The 21,138-nt window shown below is 38.0% G+C and overlaps 1 long non-coding RNA gene across 2 annotated transcripts in view; it reads right to left on the bottom strand.

The window, feature by feature from the left end:
* Nucleotides 1-383: 383 nt before the first annotated feature.
* LOC139827944 (uncharacterized) overlaps nucleotides 384-21,138 on the bottom strand; it is a 78,750-nt gene continuing 57,995 nt past the window's right edge. For both annotated transcript variants that reach the window (XR_011739084.1, XR_011739085.1), the window contains one exon: nucleotides 384-565. This is a non-coding gene — a long non-coding RNA (uncharacterized lncRNA). The remainder of the gene's footprint in view (nucleotides 566-21,138) is intronic.

Here is a 21,138-nt window from a genome sequence, read left to right as displayed (position 1 = left end):
GTTTGCTTTTCTTATATTACTGTTGGTAAAATGAAAATATCTATAGACAGCAAATGAGACCAAGGACCATTGCACTCTTATGCTAGAAGACGTAGCCTTTTGTGAAACATTTAAAATCTAAATGCTGTGGACAGATAAAAGAAACAGCTTTACACCTTCCTAGAAAGAAGAGTAGAAGTGAACAGTTACGGTTGCCAAGAACACCTTGCCTTTGTCAGAAGAATGTCTCAAAGAGGCCAGTTGCTCTCATTCCAGTCCTGCAGCAAATTTCCTACTCATCTTTCCTGTCCTATTTGCTGTGTATCTGCTTCTAGTGTTCTTGTTCACCACTGGTGCCTTTTTTTGCCATCAGACTGTTAATTTTGTTTTTATTGACAGAACTGTACATTTAAGTTACCATAGTAAGCTGAGCTTGAGCGATTCAGGAACTCCTTACCTGTCCCTTTGTCTCAGCTTTTCCTTCCCCAGAAACAGTGGCACACAGGAAAGAGGCTGGGCTACAGGCAAGGATAGCAGCTGGATCCACTGTCGAAATCAGGTCTGTTTGTATTCATGTGGTGGCATGCTGAAATTATACATCAGTTCAGTCAAAGAAACGTTTCAAATAAAGATCATTAAATATAAAAAGGACAGTGAGGAAGCCTAGCTGGACCACTCAGACATCTTAGACTGGATTTCTCTGAATCCTTCTTTTGTAGGTGAACATATGTGTATGAGAAATATGGCCTCAGGCCCTGAAGTTTTGAACACTTTATTGAAATGGTTGTGAATTTGCTGAGGAGTGCATTGAAAAGTTTATATGAAGGGTTTGGCTTGATTATTTTTGCACCTACAGAAAAGCTGTAATCTCTGTTCTGAAGTAAATCAGCTCCATGGGAACTTTGCAGCTATTCAGATTAGTTTCATGCAGGTTGCTTATGAATATTCCCTTCAGGTAAATAAACCATCACTACCAAAATAAGACATTTAAGTATCACATTTGGAAACAAAATATGTTGTATGTTGAAATAAATTTTTATGCATGGAGTTTTATTTAATGCACCATTAATGTGATTTTAGGTAAAGCTGTCTAAGATGGCAAAGCAAATGCTTGAAAGAGTTTTTATTTTACTACTTTGCTTATAGTGTGGTTGGTATAAACTGCTTTTGTTAGTTTAATAACAAGGGTGGGAAGAGGCCAAGTGCTAGGAGATTAATTTAAAAACTAGCTCAGAAGAATTAGTCACAGGAGAGCAACTTCAGGGTGTCTGGCACATATCAGCATTTTATTTCATTGTAACCAAAATATTGCACATGGATTCATAAAACACATTTGTTGGGTTTTCTTTTAAGTTTCATGGTTTGTTCTTTCTTTTAAAACCTGTGGTAGGTCAGAATTAATGGTAGCAATTTCCTTTGCTAATGACTTCAAATATACTCTTTTAAAACACAAGTAGATGCCTTTTTAAAAAAGGACTGAGGGCCCTTCTAACACTATCAAGGTAAAGCATGAAATCGCATTTCTAAATTATGTATCTACATTTGTATTAAAAACTTCAGTAAACCTCAGCAGAATTATTTTTTAAACTACTGTAAAATGTATTTAGTGTTTATAGGTGAATTGTTATGTGTTTATATGGAAATAGTCTTTGTACAACAATACTAACGTCCATCTGAATATTATATGTGAGATTATAAAAAAGTGTGTGATTATTGGAATGGAACAGAAACTTAATGAGTTTTTAAAAAATATTTATTATCTCTCTCATTTTTCTGATCAATCTTTCTCCCTTTTGATGGAGAGGAAGAAACATCACAATCCATTCTTTGAAGTAGGGTTTTGAAGTTGGATAAGCTGGTTGTTTGCTTTCTGTATTTTAAAGTGTCCACCAGGGCAGCAGAAGGATTTGTTGATGTTCTTATCATGAACTTCGTGGTTATGTGTATAGGGGACATACCTCTGTGTTAAGCATTTGTATCCTTAGACAGCTTGAAGGCATTTTCATAGTACAAAATTGTGTTACTTGAGATCTTATATCTGCTTATGTCACATTTAAAGTAATCTGTAGAGAAGTTAAGTTTTTTCGTATTTTATTTTTAGTATTTAGAGCATATGATCATTATTAATCAGATCCAAACTAAGTGCCAATAAATTCCACAGGCTTATAGGCCAGAGATATATCAAGTGGCTTTGTTTGGCAAAGATGAAGGAAGTAAATTACTTCTTACATTGTGCAGTTGCAGGCTGTGATTCCATAATTATTGATACAAAGTCTTTGCTGATGGACAGAGTGATACAGTTGTGATCTGGATTAGGCACAGGAATACGGTTGCATTTCAGTTGAGTAAACCAGCACATTTAGGTCAATCTTTATGTCATTTTTATGTTTTCAGATGTCCTTTAAAAAGATGCACACACCCTGAAAACAAAACAAAACAAAACAAAACCCCCAAGTCTGTGGAGTGAGCCTCCTCCAGATTGCTAAGTTGTATTGCATGGATGCAGCAATTTTGAGTCAGTAGTAGAAGTCCATAAAGTGGAGATTCTTTTTTGGTTCATGACTTAAGAGGGAAACAAGTGTCGGGGAAGGCTACCCAATTAATGGACATATGGTTCATCACCGTATAGCTATGAGTGCGGACATATTTAGAGAAGACACAAAATTCTGGCTACAGCTGGCCCGTTATCAGCAGCACTTGTGCTATCTCAGCAGAAGGCTGTGAACTGTGATTTCCAAGCTGGTAAAGAGAGATTTGCTCAGATAAATGTCTTATGAGAGGAGGTGGTAGTGGGCAACTAGAAAAAGGTTAATTCAAGTGAGAAATGTCTTATATTAGAAAATGAAACAAGAATTTTCTCTTAGCAAAAAGAGCCTCAGTCTGATAGGTGTACTTTGGTGATGAAAATGCTGTATTAAAAGCACCCCAGTCTCCTCTTTTTTCCCCTTCCAAATGGCAGCTTCAAATTTCATCAAGGTTGCATCAACACTTCATCTTTCTAAGAAAGATTAATAGTGTGCCGTAAAGTTTCCTGTGGGTCTGCATCTGTCTGAGGACCTTTAAAATCTTATCTTCCCAGCAGGCTTTTTTTTTTCAAACCCTGCAGAAACAACAGTGGAGGTTTGCCCCACTGACCTCAGGCCGTCTCTTTCCAGAGTCATAGCAGCTTGTTTTCTAAGTGGATGTAGCATTGCACTTCAGAGGTGGCTGCTTTTTAATTATTTTGGTACTCTTTGTGAAGGGAAGAACTAGATAAGGTATTCACTGAGTTTTTTTTTCAAAAGAAATGACTAATAATCAAATTATTTGCTCGTTGAGGCCAGTCACAGGCTTTAAGACAAGCTGAGGCAGGGCACTAGTGAATGTTTAGGAAAAATCCATCCCTGCACTGTTGGGTTAGTTTAGTATAAACAGGAACCAAATGCCTCTTCCTTGGTTTACCACTTCATTTCTTCTATAGAGTTTTCTAGTTAATAATGACTGAAAATAAATTATTCAGCTCTCCATTTTCCAAGCATGGAAGTGTCAGTGCACTCCTTCCTTGCTGTAGGTGTTAACGTGTGTAAATACTGTTTCTACTTTGTATCTATAGCATGTTAGTTTGTGGCTTTTGCACAAAGACTGGTTGTGTTTGTTTTCAGCTACTGCTTACATAGTTTCTCTGGAACTTGGTTTAAAGATATCCCTTTTGATTGATCTGCAGAACAAAACATATTTTTATGGCTTCGTACAAATGACTCAAAATCATTGAAAAGTGAAGTGCCATTTAAATGCATTTGTTTACCTTCGTTTTGCCAGTGTCATTTTTCTGAATCACCTTTCTAAAGGAGTGGCGAAAGTTTTCATGCATTTCTAAATAGCTCAACACAGTACTTTTGCTGTCAGATGTTTTGCACAAGTGCTGTCCTGGGGCAGCTTGTTTTAAGACACAAGGTTTCTGATACAGGCAAAGTGCTACTGCGGCACCTACAGAGGAGTCATGGCTGTTGAGAGCACAGCTCTGATTATAGTTTATTTCCTGTTCTCAAGCACGGCACTTATCCCACTGTATCGTATAATTTCAAAGGATCCTTTGAACAAAAAACCTACATGCAGAAGTAATGTTTTGGGCTTTTTTTTAGTTTATTCTTTTTATTAAGCTCATTATTATTAATGAGGGTCTGATCTTAATCCTGGAAGCTTTACTACTCTGGAGCGAACAAAAATATGACCCGTGATGAGCAGGAGATTAGTACTTCCATGTCAAGTATTTTTACAAGAACATAGTGGTTGTCAGTCCTCCCACACCACTCTAGTTCTTCCAATCTTCCTATTTCTGCAGTGTCTTGAGCTTTGATTTCTGAATGATTTTTCTCAAATAAAAAAAAATCTTAGACAGTACATGGTATAGGAACAAGCTTCGATGATTTGAGGATTTCTGCCTCATGATGTGTATATGTATGTATTTTCCAACCCATGCTTGCAAGTCCCAGGTAATGCCATGAGGCTGGAGCATGATGTGTCTGAGCCCTTGCGGAGAAACTTGTGGGAATGTTGCTGGTTGCTCCAGGAGTTTCGTTTGTGTCCCACAAAGGCCCACACACTCACGACACACACACGGATCTAGCAAAGCAGGGACTAAGCAGAACAGCATCAAAGGCCTTTTTGTGAAAATAGGAACAATGCCGTAAAACTAACCTTGTGTTAACCTACTGAAGAACAGAGAACCAGAATTCTGAATGCCAAAATATAGAGAGACGTGTGAAAGGGAAAACTTATACAAAAGTAGCCTAACTGAATAAAACTATTTATCTTTAAACCACACAAGTCATGGTAATTAAATTAGGTCAGGCTGGCTATAAAGCTACAAAAAGCAGGCTGTAACTAATTTAGAAAGAGACAGAGAAGACCTGAAAACAGATTGACAGCCCCCCTATTATTTTTTATCTAATCGAAAGAAAGAAAGAAAGAAAGAAAGAAAGAAAGAAAGAAAGAAAGAAAGAAAGAAAGAAAGAAAGAAAGAAAGAAAGAAAGAAAAGAAAAGAAAAGAAAAAGAAACTAAACCTCTTTGATTTTTTAGGCTAGACAAAAGCATGTAGTCACATCTTTGATGTGTGAAGGTTTTCACATTGTTATTAGTGTTAACTGAGGATTACATGCACACAGATTTTACCTCAGAGAAAAACAGAACAATTGAATGGCTTGAAGTTCAGAAAGTGGTGGAAAGTTTAACAAAGAATAAATCTGATCTGAGCTTTATCATTACAGTATAATTTCACTGGCTCCTTTTGAGCATTGTCATCTGCTGCTATGTAAAGATAAATCCTAAACAGCTGTGAAAAGAGGACAATTAGATTTCTATTTAAAACCATTTCTTCACAAACCCCACCTGCCAGTTTGTATTAAAATAACTCTTTTTGAAAATAGTTTTGAATATTTACTTCTAATTTGAATGTGTCAGGTTGTATAGGGTGTGGGAACTACCATTCTCCAAAGTTAAGAAGGGAAAGATAAGGAGTTTATTTATAGGTGTGGATCCAGGCTAATTAAATGAAGTTTAAAATAGTATTTCAGTTGATTTCTCCAATAGTTTTCATTCTCCAAGTGACTAGAAAAATTAACATTCTAAGGCTGTCTGAAGGGTGAAGAGGACTGTGTGAACAAAATGGGGGGGGGAACAGACAAAAAGCCCAGCTTGGTTTGTGTTGGTGTTTAGTAGCAAACAGCACTTTCCCACCCCGCTTCTGTTTTGTGCCTCTTTTAGTTTTAAGTAACTTCTAAAGATTTTCCAGCAGCAGATGACGCTCAGCCACTACATTCATCTGAAAGAAGAAATGAACTTAACTTTACTCTCTGAAGAAAATATTTGAGATTTCAACACAAGGGGTTGCAAATTCACTGTGAAAGTGGAAATTCTTTTCCATTGCTACCAAAAGGTCCCTGAGGGTGAAGTTTTGACCCTGGCAATGTCAATGGAAACTTTACTCTCTTTCATTAAAGCAAGAGATATCCCTCATCATCATACTTGTGAGAAGGAAATGTGGATAGTACAGGACAAACTGTCTCATTGGGGTATTACTATTGGGTAACACCTTTTCTACACAATGAGAGAGAGAGATATTTTGAGACATGATAAGAAAATATAAAAATGCATAAAGTCAGAAAGGAGAGCAGATAGGGAAAAGCAACATCATTAACCATTTCTCCTTGCAGAACCTGTCCCTGCGTCTGGCTTGATACCTTGAAAGTAGAGAAAGAAGGAAGCAAAATCATTTGAAAAGGGCTCTAAGAGGGAAAGCGGACTCTGTTCACTCCAGGAAAATGTAATATAGAGAACATAAACAGTCAGAGCTGGCTTGCCACTGTTTCAAAGCTGAACTGGCAGCAGTAAACAGGGTTTATTTTTGTTTGAGAGAAGAGGAAACTCTCAACCTTCAACTTGAAGGGCACTCAAGGCTTCTCATCCATAGAAAGACAGAATTTTAGCAAGAAACTGCAAAACTAACAAACCCAAGAGCATTGGCCCAGAATTTGGCCCAAACACAGGCTCAGAGATTCTCAATTTTTTTGTTCCAAAACTTGTTGGCAAGACCTTCTCTTTCATTCTTCCCCTTCTCTGCCTGCTTCCTCATACATCTTCTTACTCTTCATCACTCTGCTTCTGACTCCACACTGCTTTGTGACACTGCCCTTGTCCCACCGCCTCCTGTGTGACATCTGCTGTCACTGGCAGAGGCTCCAGGGCTGGTCATCCAGTTCTGTCCCAGGCTGAGCCAGATCAGGACAGCAGGACATAACCTCTCAGGCTCTGAGCCCCTGCAAATGTTAACACTGCAAGACCCTTTTTCCTTGTCTGTCACTTTAAATTGCTTGTGTATAAAGAATTGTTAGTAGAATGGGTCACCTTCAAGGACAGAGACATTTCCTCTGACTTGCGCAATATTGAATTGATACAGTTATATTGTGAAGAGGTCAGGATGACAACCCTTTTCCTTGGAAATTTTCCTGCTTTGAGAACAGAACATATTTGAGAATGGTTGCTGTGGTATTTACTGGCACAAGACAACCTGCTCTACCTTAAGACTGAACTTTCAGTTTTGCCTTGGCATATCCTGATTTTAAAGAAGTTAAAGCCCCTTATGAATGTCATAAGCTCATAAGGAAGGTAGGCCACCTTTTTCAGAAATGTGTGTCTACCATTCTGCCTTATTCCTTTCCTTCAGACCTTACTAAGTAAGCGCTTTGCTTGATGTTTAGTGAATACAGTGGAGCTCTGACTATATCAGAAGCTGCCAATGGAGACGGGCTGACACCAAACTAAGAAAAAGCTGTTACCTCTGTAGGCACAGGACCAGGTGCAGAGTCCTGCTAAGAATTACTAGCTAGAGAGTAATACAGAACCGGAATTTTAAAGATAAACCACACAATCAGTTCTGAACTCCAAGATTTCAGTACAGTAATTTACTGTTCTGTGCAGTGTTCTCACGTAGGCAATATGTGCCAAGGGACTGAATTAAACCTGCTGAGTTTTGACAGGTTGGCTTTTACTTCATTTTTATTGCTTATAGGTGAAAGAGGACCTGCCAACCTACTATAGATTCTAGAACTACAGAGTTTGGACCATAATATCTTGATTTATTAGGTTTCTTTAAAAATAACCCTTCTATTTAACTAGAAGCTGTAGTTTTTATTATTTTTTGTATTTTATACTTAAGATAAATTGGAGATGGCACAAAGCAGTGGAAGACCAATAGCCTTTAGAAGCACTCTCCAAAATTAGAGTTTGTGAAATACTTTCCAAACATCTGCACCAACCTTCCAGACGACTGGTTAAAAAGATCTTCCTTTAATCTAAACCATGTTCCTTGGGATTTCTTAATGTAATTAATTCTTCGTCTTCTTTTTATACTTTGCCAGTGAGAAACTGAGCAGTGGTTGTTACCTCTGAGTGCTTTCCACTGACTCTTTCAGTTTTGGCATGTTGCTGTACAGTTTTGTTGCGTGGGGATCTCCTCAAACAAGGGAAAAATGTGAAACTGTCAGATCAGATTTCATATATTACTCTTGGCCTTACACTCACTAGACCTGGTACACAGTGCATTTTGAAAGACTCAGATCTTTTATAACCATATCCAGTCTCATACATACATTTTAAGTTCCTCATCTGCAGTCACTGGGAATATAGTTATTAAAGCTGAGGTAATTTGGATATTTTCTTTCTGTAAAGACATATAGAGTGATCAATAACACCAAAAATCATTTCTAATGTTTCATTATCCTTTCTGCTACACTTCTTACTGGTTTATTGACATGGAATTTTTCTCACTCTCTCTTTTTTTATTTTTTAGTCAATGTGCTTGGATGTAAGAATAGGTTAACCCAGTTTGTTTTATATTCAGCAACTTTGGCTTTTAGATCAGATTAATGCTTCCTTTTATTAAGCTTTTTGCTTTGTAATTTTCTAAAAAGTGTTCTTTTATCTCCATGTGTCTTTGATTTAGTAGATTTACATGCTTATATAAATGGCAAAATGTTGCAAACTATTTCAGCAAAAAAAGGGCACTAAATTTTTCTATATCTCTCTGATACACAAGGTGGTATAAAATCAGTGGGATTTGTGACTGCTTTGGTGGAAGGGCAGTGTTTAGGGTACTCAAGGTAGTGGTCAGAAAGTGTGTCTATGGGACTGAGCACTGAGATGGATTTAGAATTATAAGCTCCTACTAGGCCTTATGATACTATAAAATAGAGAAAGCGAGGACACGAAATCTTCTTTTTTTTCCCTTCTAGACTGTTGTGTCAATCCGAAAGCCATTAATTAGTACCTTAATTATTAGCCATTTTGTGGGTTGGGATGAGTGTGATTTCCCTGCACTACTGTGTTCCTCCTCAGTTAGGGAAATCAACCAAAACTGAAGATATGTCGACCTTTTGAGGCTTAAACAGAAGACAAGACCCTTGGTACAAAATCATTTCAGTGTATTTATACAGTGATTCCCTTGGCCGAGTGGGCCACACAAAGAATTTCCAGAGCTGAAAACATGAGCCTTGACAACTTGGGCTACAGTCTAAATTAAATGAAAAGGCTGAGCGTGCTGAAGAACATTAACAGACTGAAATCCCATGTTATTTGTGGGATGGTAACTCAGCGGCTGCTTCAGAGATCAATCACACATGATTTCTTTAGGAAAGAAGAATAAATTTTCTGGAACAAATAGCTGGCAACAGGTTATTCAGATGTCTTTTCTGAATGTAAACAAAACAAAACCATATTTAATGCTTGTGTTATAAACAAATTGCATCAGTTTCTGAATACTCTTCTTCATTTCCTTCACCCATATGAGCCCTTAAATTTAAAAGCAGGAGTTATTTCGTAAATCTCTCTCAAGTATCTGATTGTATTTTCGTTCTTATTTGTACAGGTCATGGGTGAACAAATCAGAGCAGAATATCTATGTTCTTTTGTTATGAATACAGTGGACCTTTTGATTGTGGCTGTCGCTGTTTCCAAAACCATTTCTTAGTATCCTCTCCATCCTGTCCAGGAGATTAGTAACTTCCTTAGAAGGATTATTTTCATCCCTCCTGTTTTTCCTTTCCATTTTTCTTGGCCATCTACTTGGCCATGTAGCCTACTATTCAAGTTCCATCTGCTTTTCCTAGCTCATATGAAAGTCCTTTTCGTATACACCAAATGTTGACCTCCTACTCCAGTGTTTGTTTTGACTGATTCTTTTATCAGTTCCGTATCCTTATCTTTTGAAATTTCAAGTGGTATATTCAGATAGTGTATAGTATTTCAATGTAGCTACTTTCAGTTATGTTTATTACTTCATACATCATCCTGAATTGACGACACTAAATCTGTCATCTTGCTTAGCGGAGGGCTCTGCATGAGACATGAGTAGACTTTCCTTCTTTTTTTTTTGTCCTCAGCACAGTAAGCTTTCCTTCCTCTAGTCACTGTTTTATTTTTTAAACAGATGGCTGTTGCTTCTCTACATATTGGAATATGTATGTCAGCGAGAGTAAGTCAGTGTTCTATCTTGCAAGGTAAAGAGCTTCTCCAAGCCAGTGGCATACCAAGAGTGTGGCTGGGTTGTGTTGGAACATGTTGGCAAAAAATCCATCCCAAACCATCAGGGAATAAATCCTCATGGATTCTAATATTAGCTGAAAGTCTCTCTCTTATTTCCGAATTTAGCTCAGCTATTTTTTCCTGCACTGGGAAGATATCTGTATTGTCTCTGAGAGGACATTAAAACATTTTTCCTTAGTGAGGTTCGTGGATAATATTGCCTATGCTGGTCTTAATAACAAGCATAAAGAGGCCATTGCCTAGAGAAACTCTGCAATTCATTAGCTAGTTTTATCTTTCCTTCAAAAAAGAAGAAAAAAAAATTGACTGATATGCCCATCCAACACTCTCTGGAAAGAAACAATTCTTCAGCCAGACCGTTCCCTTCTCTAACAAGAAAGCCAAAAAGAGAGAAGTCATGCATTAACGTTTTTAATTCCCAAACAAGAAATCATATAATCTAAGAAATGTTTTAGATTTAGAAAATGTGATGGAACAAAAGTGAATTCTCAAAAAGAGAGCTTCCATGGTCAACTTCCCATAGGTCAATGTTAGCACGCTCCATTAAATTTTGTCTCTGAAAAGCAGTTTTTGCAGGCAAATATCAGAGGCTGAAATAAAGGACAGTGCATGGAAGTGAATGACAAATATAGTAAGGTTATCAGTGAATGTAATGTGGAGGAAAGTGATCTTTAATGAATAAAAAGGAAAATTTTTTTTTTTTTTTTGGGGGGGGTGGGGGTGGGGATTGTCCCTTGTTTAACGGAGCCTGAAACTTTGCTGTAAGTGGTATGGCCAGAAAATCTGTGAGGTTTGCTCGGAGTGTTTCACCTTGTGACCAGACACATTATGGAAGCTGCTGTACAGCGCCAAGTTCAGTGTGGAGATTATTACACCACTTAACCTCATCCTCAGGTCAGGCCCTCCTAGATCCATTAACTGTCATTTTGTTTCCTCCTGCTCTCAAAAGCCTTTGAGATGGTCTGAAAATAAAGGGCCTGTTTTACGTCAAATAATCAGGCATGGTTCTAGTTTTGATCTCCTAACCTTTAGCAAAGCAAGGCGGCACAAGAACACTGCAGCATCGCTGTGGTACAGCATAAGCAACCCTGTGTGACACTGGTAATCTCAACATTGAGACACGATTTCCTGTCATCAGCACTTTAGTAGTGTTATTAGCTGGTAGAGTCAGTTATTTCACCTACTGGTGGCAAGCAAGATTCTCACAAAATGATGAATGAAGTTAATTCTGCTTAATTTTTAACATTTATTGAGAGTGTTCCACCACAGTTTAGGAAAAGAAGATTAAAAATATTCACTTGCCTAAAGAAAAGTGACTGGTGGGCTGAACAACAAGGCAATGGAGGATGCATGACCAGTACACATCGCATTCCAGCTGTTCTCAGCTGGACGATGTTCCTCTGGAAGCAAGCATAGATACAACTCTCCTGATTGTATCTTACTTTGACCCAGGATCCTCATATACAATTTGAAATTTGGCCTTAGGCAAATAACCTTAATCATGGCTCTCCTATAATTAACATAAAACCAATAAGTCTTGCTTAACCTGGAGAACCTAATAGCTTTTCATTTATAAATACATATGAAGCATTTAGATTTAAGACAGTACTGCATGGGCAGTACAATAACTGGAGGACTTCTCATCTTATTAATTAATCAGCCTTTCCTAAGTGAAAGGAAACAAGCTTTAGTTTAAATAAAATATTTTTTTACTTTACTATGATTGTTCAGGACAGACTATTACTAGAGGTGGTCTTTAATACAAGACTCATGTTATCCTCAAACCATAACTCTTGGGACCACCTCTTTCCTTATTCCTCTTCCTCCGAGCAGGAATGCTGCAGCAGAGCACAGTTCAGCACTACACGCCCCATTAAAGGAGCTTATATAGCATCTGAGGCCTATAGGTCTGGTGGGAACTTTTGGCAGATGCAAAAATGCCTTGGAAGACTATAGGAATGCTGATGACCTGGCAGTGATTTATAATATTGCATTAGAAAAATAAATACCTGCATAATATGGCAGAAGCTGTCAGAAGGGATAAAACAAAGATCTGCAAGTAACTATACTGTGCAGCTTTCCAAACCACTGAACCTGCTGGTTAGCCTAGGCCTCTACTTCCTTCAAATCCTCATAAAAATTTATTACAGATGGGTACTAAGAAACTACAGGAAAATCCTTCTCTGTTCTAACAGCATCTCTGCTTTATGATAGTCTTGCCGTTCCTTTTTCTTTCCTCCCACAGCAGGAGAGGTTTTCTCCAGCTGAACATGCTTTAATCCTCTCTTACAAATGGTAGAGAAAAAAATTTATCAGCTTCTCTGGGATAGCCAAGGGACAAAGTACCAAAAAGCTATACATGAACATGAGAGACTTAAATCACACTTGCAATTGCTGGCACAGTTTCAGCTGCTGTGCAAAGAACCCTGACACTATTTTCAGCCCAGGTATTATTTTCCTCTGGGGGTTGGTGGTAACTAACTGCCCAATATATCAGAACAAGACGGTTTTGTGTAATTTGGCTTCTCTGGTGCTACGTATTCATCAATACATCAGGACCAAAAAGAGCCCAACTGAAAGCAAACCTGGGAGACAGCATGACTTGGAATTGACTGGAGGCTGGAGTAATGGAGCAGAATAGTGGCATGCTGGGGACCAGGGCCTCGCAAATGCCATGCCCTTTTGTACCACTCCCTGAGAAGAAAGGCATTACAGACTCAGCTTCAAAATCCAGTCGGCCATGCTGTACTGATGAATCTCCTCTCACGCTGGCAGACCTCAGGAGAGCACAGACCTGGCACTGGTTTGCTGTCCACTTGTAGCCACTCGTTTGTATCAGCGCAAGCACAACGGGTTTACAATGAGATACTGGGAATTGTGGACTGTGGTTCCCCACCATCCTGCTTATTTCTGAGCACTACACAAGCGACCCAGGCTCTCTAGAGGAAAACGGACAAGCAGCGTATTATCAGATGACATGAAGACAGTAGTTTACAGAGATGTGGTCCGTCCTAAAGCCCTGATGTATCCCTTTGACCCTGACACAAGTACCTGCCTACTTATAAACTTAAAGATGACCAGTCTAAATCATCATTACTTCAAAAGGCCTACTCCATAGTTTCAGGATGTGCACCTGAGTGGTTTATTTGCAGAACCAACGCTCTTGCCTAGCCAGATGTTTGAAAACATATACCCTATCATCACAGAGGTAGAAGTTATAGATTTATATGTTAAGTTTTTATGTGATTAGTTTTTTATTTTAGTTTTCCCAAAGGAAAATCTGATTTACAGGTTACTAGTGTAGTATGTCAATTTATCAAAATGTTTCTCTATGTGTACACTTGTTCCAAAAAATGAACAAATTGTCTATTTTTTCCTGCCACTTGCTGTAATGTGTTCGCGAATCTATAAGGGAATTTCATTCTGTGGGATCTTATTCCTCAAGCAGTAAAGTCTGAGAACTGAAAGCTAGATTTGCTGGAAATATCAGGAACTGGGATGTGGAATTCAGAACATGGGGAATTATATCAAGTACCAAATACCAGTAATAGGTAGCTGTTCAGACTATCTCATTTTTTCCCAGATATTTATTGGCATGGCTTGTCTGACAGCATACATCACATTTGCTTCATAGGTAGCACTTGTCCTTTGTCATGAAATGCATATAAAATTTAAGCTTATCCTATATATTGTTGTTAATGCTAAAAAAAAACCAAACAAACAACAAAACCAAAAACCAACCAACCAAAACACCCAAACCCAAACAAAACCAAAAAAAGAGAATTATTAGGCACTGAAAAATCCAGACTTTTTAAACATGAAAAAATGTAACAAGCATCCACAAGCATTTTGAGAACTGATTGGCATTCCATAATGAATAGCACAAGAACACATTACAGCAAACCAAAATCTTAGTAAAGGATATCAAAAAGCATAAAATCTGTGTGTTACAAAGCAAAAAGCAGGACAAATGCAAGAGTTAACCAAGTATCTGATTCAATTATAAATGCCCTGAATCAAGATTGAATATGTAGAGATTTTTTAGTCTGATTTTAATATTGTAACTATTTTCATTCATTAGGAGGTTACAGAGAGACAATCTCTTACCTCTCAAGAGAATGCTTCTCGCTGCTTTAATAAGGGCACAGATCTAAATAAGTTTTACATTGACTATGAAGTGTCCTTAGTGCATTCCTGGCGACAGTAGGTTAAATCTTGAGATAACCACTTCAGCCTGGCTGCATACTTTAGTATTTTTCCCCCTTCACAGTTGTTAAAACTTTATATAGAGCCTCAAAACATCTCCAGATGGACAGTAACTGTGACTGCCACTTACGAAACCAGTATAATCTAGCACAATACACAAAGTAGGGTAAGTGTGGAAGGAAAACAAGTTCTGAATAGAGGACCTCCTTGGAATATTGGATCAGCCATCAGACACACCAATTCTGTTTAGACAGGCCTGTTATACACACCCAAACGTTCTGCAAAACAAAGCACACCCCCAACCTTTCACCACTGCAACGCCTAAACACTTCTGCCCAAGGGTGGTCTTCACCCTCCTCGAGGCAGTATTTGTGCCTACATCTTTATTCACAAAATGAAGCATTTGTTTCCATAGTTTTTTGGCAAAGCTGAGACACATAAACCATGTTCATCCTCTCAGAGGAATATTGTATCTTGGGAGTTTTATTTGGGTCTGACCTTTTCCAGTGTGCAACAGCAAAATATGAACAAACAGATCACTGTAGCATTGCGCTGCCATTCTGCCTCCAGTGGATTCCCCTGCACACCTCCTTCAGCCTGCTTGTGTGAAGCCAGGATTATCATGACCATAACAGAGAATTTAGTCAATATAAGAACATTGTTATTGGAAATCATGGTCTTTGTTCGCTCGTTGGAAAATGCTTGCTAAGCACACTGAATAGCAATATCTAGTCGCTGCTACAGATTTTTTTTGTGCTGGGTACAAAAAATTACATACTTCTTTGGATAGAATATGCATATATCACAACAGGATGATTAGGTATGGAGGCATGAACTAAGAAAAAAAAAAACAAACACAAACCTTGGCAGCTTTACAGCAACTAAATCTATGGCTTAATTCCTCACTCCAGATAGAATAGGTGCTTAATTCAACTGAACTTAAATCCAATGCCTATTTTTACTCGCATGCATGTTGGCACAGACACATTTGAGTGCAGCGGTCCTTCTCAGTTATTTCCTGATTAGTCACATATCACAAATTTCCAACTGTATAAATTAGAAATTAGGAAAAAAAAAAGGGAAATTGTGATTTTTATTTGTGGTGTTTCATCCCCTTTCTGCCTTTCTCCCTTTCAATTCATTGCAGCCATGTTACGTGATAGAATGCTGGTGCAACTGTTGAAGTTGCATACCTGCTGCTGGTAGAGAGGGTGTGTGTTTAAGTATGTTGTGCAAAAGGACAGCATCTCTTAACACAGGGTAGGAGTACTGTGCTTTAGTTTGCCATTTCATAAAAAAGGTTGCTTACCATGTGTTTTTAACAGAGCCCAATCTTCTTTCTGAAGAAATTGGCTAAGAGTGTTAAAAACTATTTAATTTTTTCTTCTTGGTCTTTTTATATCACAACTAGACATTGGCAAATGAAGTATTTAATTAAGCTGCAAATATTGCTGTGTATTGCAAAGTTAAACAAATGCTGTGTCATTCAGCTATCATCTCAGATGAACAAACTTAATTAAAACTTTAAAAAGTTTGTTATAACTTAAACATTCTTGGAGTCTTTTAACCAGCTGTCATATAGCCATATAACGCTATTCTACTGAATAAGAAGTTATAATTAAGGCTTTTGTTGAAAGAAAACAAAACAAGACAAAACAAAACGGAAGTTCTGATATTTTTGTTTGGGTTTCCTTCATGTTGAAAACAAAGCTTTAGCCTTTGGCATTTCAGCCCAGCTCCGTTTTGTACCAGAGGTGACAGAGCCACTTGAACAGTTGGTTGCATGTAAATGTGCTGAACAAGAACCACATCATAAACAAAAGCACACTGGGGCCTCAATAGACAAAGGACAAGACCAGAATATTAACCACAAATCCTGCCTAGGTAAAAATTTCTTTTGCTTGGTCATGGCATATAACAAGGTTTCATGCCTCGCTTTCTGGCATGTCTGGTGCCACAGACTCCCCAGGAACCTTATTTCATTCAGATGTCTGCTTCTTAATGAGCTGATCTTCAGAGGAACAGCTATTTACTGATTCATTGCTGGGTTACACCTTTATCACATGATTTTTTTCTCACAGTAGTTAATGAAATAGAAAACTCTCTGTGTTGGGCAACTCAAACCAGAACCAGTTGCTTATGCAGCCGGCATTGGGAATGTGTGATTCCCTAATTCAGCAGTAGAAATTATTTAAAAATTCAATAATCCATCAAGCGGCTTAAGCACCAAGTAGGAACTCTAGGGTACATTAGAAAATATACGGTGTCATTAGACAATACTGTGTTAAACATCAATATATACAAAAACTGATAAAAAGTGATTTAAACATGACTGTGTCTTCTTCACGCCTTATGGCTTTCCCTACTTCACACCTTTCAATTTTTCAGGCTTGCACCTTTGAATACAAGGAGACCACTATCTATGGGCTAATCTTTAAAATTCATTCTGTCCAAATGCCTGCATTTGTGGAAATGTTCAACACAGCCCTTTAGTGAATTAGGGCTGTATGAGGAAGGTTGGGAAAGGAGTAAATGAGAACCTGCAAGGAGAGAACTAAGAGACTTTATGACTTGACTCCTCCTCGTAGTTTAAAGTCTTGATTTTAAATTTGATTGTTTTCTTGTACAGAAAGTCCCCTTGAAGGCAAGCTACGGCCTAAATTTACCATGTTGACAAAATAAACAAAACATTACTTTTTTAGATAGACATCAACAATTAATAAATCAATATTTGTATCTCTGTTTTCCCTGGATATTTTTTTGCACTAAATTTGCTTCTTGAAGCAAAAAGTAACACAGTTGAAGACCAGCTGGAAATATTGAGCAAGCTAAGTATGAAAGGTACACATGAAAGTGTTAACTCTTGGGTATAGCTATTCCATGTTATCATTGACCATCAGTATTTCATCAACTTAGCACAAAATAGGATGCATTTAATTTGGGATTAGTATGCTTAGCTGGAGGGAATGTTTTTCTAAATTTCCTTCAGTCATTAGTGAACTTGAGGAGCTAGATTACACTATAGAGTTGTATTCTTGCACCAGATGATAGATCTGTTTAAATCTAGGTGGTCTCTAATGATTTCACCAAAATTGCTTGACTTTAACTCGCAATAACTGGAATTGAAAATAGTCTGTGTAATCAACAGGCTCTGCTATGTGTAGCACCATTAAAAGGTGACGTAAGAAAAAGCTTGGCTTGACACAGAATATAGCCATGGACGAATGAAAAGACAACATTTGAGTGTGGAAATGCTATTCTGTAACAAGGTTCTGAATTAGTAAAATGTGAATCTAAAGTCAGAATTGGTGTAGTTTTTCCAGGTGAAGGAGAAGGATGTAGGATTAATGAAAAGACAGGTTAGTTTGTCTCCAGCACAAGACTGCAAAAATAAAAGGTTAGAGAGGCAAAGAGGAGAGAGGCATTTTCCTGAACCCCAGCCACCCAAAAACCTTCCTGTCCTCTCTCCACCCAGCCTTTTGCTTTCAGGACTGTTTGGACAAACATCAGTCAGTTTTGTTACTTTAGTCTTTTTTGCTGATGTCCTGTGGATTTCCAGCTTATTTCTGCATAACGTGAAAAAATTCATATTTGCATCACAAGCTGACCAAAATGTTCTTTAATTATTTCCCATGAGCTTCGCTTCGTCCTCTGAGTGGGCAGCACTGTATTGCTACAGTGAAGGGCTTGTCAACACTCCCATTATGGATGTCTAATTTTGCAGGATACTGCAACCCAGCTCACTTAATTGCACAGAGCTATAATTCGTTTTACAAGTTTTCAGGAAAGAAAGTGCCAGTTACTTAACATTCTTTTATTAAAATAAATTGGCTTTGTTTTTTGTTTGTTTGTTTTCTTTGGTGGGGTCACAAACATGATGGGGAGGGGGAAAAGTAACTAAACACAGCAGAGTCAAAACATGCCAGGTTGCTTCTTGTTAAGGTAGCCCTTCATTCCTGTCTTTAGTTGCCTTTCTCAGCTACTGGGTTTTAGGTTTGAGTGTCCGTCACCCTAATGCCTTCCAGAGGAAATTACTATCCAGCTGACTTTTTCTTTTGTAATGTCCTTGTTTCTCTCTCTTGCAATCCTCATGTGATTTTGAGGACTACAATCTCAAGATTAGAGATGATCATTTTTTTAATGACTTACTGGAACATAAAAGTTTGACAAACAAGATACTGAGGGACACTCACTGCTTCAGCTGGGTACCACAAACCACCCATGTGTGGTCCACGTGTGGCCTCTGTTACTATGAGTAGGTGCTTTTAGATACTAAATGAATATCAATGTATTTATCTCGGGGATGTCTTCTACTAGTGGCTGGGGAAAGCACACATTAGCTTCTTGTGAAGAATGTTATTGCCACTGCCAGTAGTGGTCCGCTCCTCCTAGTGATGGTAAGAAAAGTATCTTCATACTTGTGAGGCCTTCGAAAGTTTTCAGAACATCTGGATTTGGTTCAGATAAAACTCTGTAATTCTGAGTACTTATGCACGAAAAATCTTTGAACTATTTGAAGATTGTCAATAATATCTTCTGCATTTGTTCAGTCTGAAGAGTTCTTACAAATTCAGATTGGAGCAGCTGAGGGTGAGAGAAAGTTCACCCCTTCTCAGTCATCCAAATTGGCTGAGGCAGTTTTATAAAACAAGTGAAGTGAATGCAGACACGAAAACTGGGGACTGCTTGATATTGCTCTAAGCCAAAAACGAAGCAGAAAGAAAGAGCAGGCATTGCTACTATAGCTTACATCATATGTAACTGAAATAAAAGGGAACAGGATTGATATAAAGTGTGCGGGTGAGGCAGGCAGACACATGACATTGGAGTTACAATGTCAAACATGAAACTCTTTCTTCCAAATGTAAATCCAGAGAATTGTCAACAAGTCCCCATCCACACGGAGCAAGTGAAAATGTGATTGTGAGGGGCCTGATGATAATCCTCGCACAAATGCTGCTCTCCTTCAACCTGGCGTAAACTCAGAAATCTTCTGGCTGCACTGGGACTGCTTTACATTGCCGTTAAATAGAGCTGGAGCAGAGTTTCTGCCCATATCATAACATGTTTATCCCCAAGGCGAATGTATGCGTCTGGTTTTTGTATTTGAGTTTTTTCTTACACAGTTCAATAGTTTTGTGCTAGTAGCCTCAGGGATTTTTAAATAAGATGAACCCTTTTACCTACAGGACTATAAAAAGAAAAAAGCTAATAAGGGGCTATGAGGTGTTATGGCAAAGGTGATGAGGTGCCTTTATGGCACAGCCTGAGTACAACAGGCAAAATTCCCATTCCACCATTATCTCAAGAAAGGTGGAGAACAAAGCTTTTCCCAACTACCCCTCCTCTGCACGTGTATGCACAGGAAATCTTACGGCACTGTCTGTGGCACATTAAATGTTCTTGCTCAGCCAATGTTGCTAATTCCCAGCTGAAAACGAATGGAAATCCACTGCTGGCAAACCTGAAGCTGTCAGAGATTTAAGCCATTACACTCAGTCATATTTATATTCTATTAATGATAGATCAATCTTAATAAAGATGAGTTCCACTTCTAGTTTCAGTTGCAGTCTATGTGGTATAGTGACATCAACTGCCATACAGTATATATTGAAATTTCTCACCAGCGGGAGGGCGCGGACAAATTCTTCACAGCCACCTTTTTAAAATGATGGATGTATTAGCCTTTTTTCTTGCCAGCGAGATGCTAGGAACTTGGCTTCCAGAGTCTTGAAATTTGGCTTGGCCAGGTCATTTAGTGTTGAAATCTCAGTAAGCAACACTGTGCTGTGTAATCATCCCCCAGACAACCACACCAGGCTGTTACCTGCAGCTCACAGTCTGCACCCCACTCTGAGAAGAAAGAACTAGTGGCACCAGCACAGGGCCAGCGAGTTGAGAAAGGAAAATACACTTCTTCCTATCCTTCACTTTTTAAATCAGTTAGAATCTTTTCTTCTACATTAAAATGTATTTAGATGTTTCCCGAGGTCAAACAGAGAATACTGTGTTTGCTGTTTTTAAATCAGTAATCTGAAAAAAAAAATATAGAAGAATGAATATATGCTTCAAAAGACACATTTTATATTAATATATATACAAGATGGATTACAACTTAAAACATTATTTCCCATATTGCTGTCAGAGGGTTGCATTTGCTCAGGGCTTTGTTTCAGAGGTATCAAAACATCAGTAGAGGGGGCTCCAGACAGTTTTACATAGATGAAATTTTGCTGTATCAGCCCTAAGCGTTCAGCTCTTAACATGTCCCAGGGAGCTCTTGGCAGAGGCTTTTGGGCCTCATCTGACAGTATCTACCCTAGGAAAGGAGTGGTTTGATACTATCACAATACAAATAATGAATTATAAAGATTCAGAGCATCAGGGTTTTTTTTTGTTCAAGATGGAGGGAAGATGGAAATGGGAGCATTTCGCTCAGTCCTATTTTGGAATTCCAAAGATTTAATCAGCTATTGGGAAAAATCACATCATTCAAGGTCACTTTTTTTTTTTAATATAATAATTTAGAATTACAAATTAAATATTTAATTTTGTGTTTGTTTGTTTAAATAAAAAGCTCATAAGACTTTTAAAGGGATACTTTTAGTAACAGGACAATTAGTAAGAGTAGAAGGTGGGAAGTATGACTAAAACTATATTACAGCTCTTTTTCGGAGCTCACTTCATCTGTGAATACAGGTTACACTGCTGATTCTGTAGTTTTAACAATAAACTTCTTCTGTTATCAGTCCTTTAACCTCTTCTGAATTATGGTTCCAACCCACTTGGATGAACAAGAGGGAGAAACACTTTACACTAGCCCCCATATTTTTTGTATACTGTTTTACCCAGCATTTATAAAATCTTTCCATAAT

Source organism: Patagioenas fasciata, chromosome 4, assembly GCF_037038585.1.
Source record: "Patagioenas fasciata isolate bPatFas1 chromosome 4, bPatFas1.hap1, whole genome shotgun sequence".
Lineage (NCBI taxonomy): Eukaryota > Metazoa > Chordata > Aves > Columbiformes > Columbidae > Patagioenas > Patagioenas fasciata.
This window is presented reverse-complemented; position numbering and strand designations above follow the sequence as displayed.